Below are 1,872 nucleotides of genomic sequence, written 5' to 3' on the forward strand. Positions count from 1 at the left end.
GATGATTCAACGTAGATTAATCTAAAAGATATAATGAAATCAAACATAAGTAATCAAAGTTCAAGCAAACTTTAACAGGATTAACAGTGCTGCATCAACATGAGTCATTAATTCTTTATAATCATGAATGAATATTTATAGCATATTCTGTGAAAATGTAACATAATAAATGCTCAGTGTATGGACAAAAATAATCAATGGTTTGTTGAAGTATGATAGATGTTCAGATCTCATTCTATGTTGTCCTTGAATATAATGGAAAATAAGTAGCAAGGTAAAAGTGAAACTTCAACACCTAATGGTATCTTCTAATGGAATCTTCAACAGTAAATCTTCAATAATAATGTTTTATAATCAGACAAATAATAACAAGTGAATGTGAATAACACAAAATAGATAATCATGATGCATTCTTTCATTTGTAAATAGTATAGTCAGGATCTACCACTTTCATACCTCTTTTCTTTCTTTCATCAAGAAGTAAAATCACACATCTTTCCAACATTTTTAAAATATCTAACCAAATATCAAGTGAATGATGGACTATACTTGGTCAGTATTTGATTGCATTAGAAGAATTGCCAAACTCACGTTATATCCATCACAAATGTTGTTGGTGATCTTCTTTTTGCTGTTGTTGTTGTTGTTTGTTGTTGAAGAAAACAAGGGGTGAAATTTTTTCGACGACATTTTTCAAAACAAACATGACATTCGAGGGGCTGACCGGAAATTGATTTTTAACTACTGGAGAATCTTTGGAGGACATAAAACAACACAATATAGATCATTTAATGAGACAGTAACATGCTCAGTAGTATACTTCGACCCCCAAGTAACCATATCCCACTCTTGGGATAGCTCAGGCTATAATTGGGTCAGATGTCATGTGATTTTGACCAATTTTGAAATTCGCGGAACACCGTTATCAACATAAACAGTGACAATTTCACAGACTGAAAGCATTTCTTGGGATTTGACAAATACCAGGTTATTTATCGTGGTCTATTACCCTAATAAATCCTCTCATGGAGACTCGTAGCCTCTAGTACCAATTTCCATTTGGGTTTCAAATTTCAAATTTTGAAGAATTTTAAAAAGTACATAAAACATCATTACTATACCAATTGCTGTTTCTGAATCCTCATTAGATGATCTTTATGGTTCAATGCATGCCATGAATCCACATGCCATAGGAATTCTTGATATCGCTTCTTAAAGTCCATAAAAACTTTAGTTTCCTGAGAGGCCTTTGCAACAGCGAAAATCATATAACTAGAAATATTAGTACTTATAAAACATGAGACTAAAAATCGATTAGTGTAGCGTTAAACTTCACCAGCTTCTCCATAGAAAGCACTTGACTCAAAACATCTTGACTCAGTATTGACTTCAAGATCGAACTTTTTGAAAAAATCGTGAATTTCAAATCTGAAAATTTTTTGTCAGCAATATTATTGATTTCTCAAGATCTACCAAGAAATCCTGAAACGTTACACCGTGGCGCTATGGTACCTTGGATGCGCTATCCATTGGTACTGCTACTCTTTTGAAATTCCGAAATTCATATTTTTGACCTATTGTTGTCGTCGGTGATTACCCCAGATTTTAAGTATCATCAAGTACCTACCTCAACAGAACAGCTCAAAATCCCTGATTAGGGGCGCTTGTATCTTCTCAATTCTCTCTATCAATCCCATCAAATAACTAAGAATCTACCGCTGTTGAAATCTTGATATCCCGGGATGAACTGCCTATAATGTTGACCTTAACTATGGACATCACCAAAACCACGATTCCCACCAAACTACCGAGAAATGAAAACCTGTTTCACCTGGAGCCCATACAATCGTATCTTGGCTATCCATGGGTACC

Source organism: Wickerhamomyces anomalus, assembly GCF_001661255.1.
Source record: "Wickerhamomyces anomalus NRRL Y-366-8 unplaced genomic scaffold WICANscaffold_6, whole genome shotgun sequence".
In the NCBI taxonomy this organism is placed as follows: Eukaryota; Fungi; Ascomycota; class Saccharomycetes; order Phaffomycetales; family Wickerhamomycetaceae; genus Hansenula; species Hansenula anomala.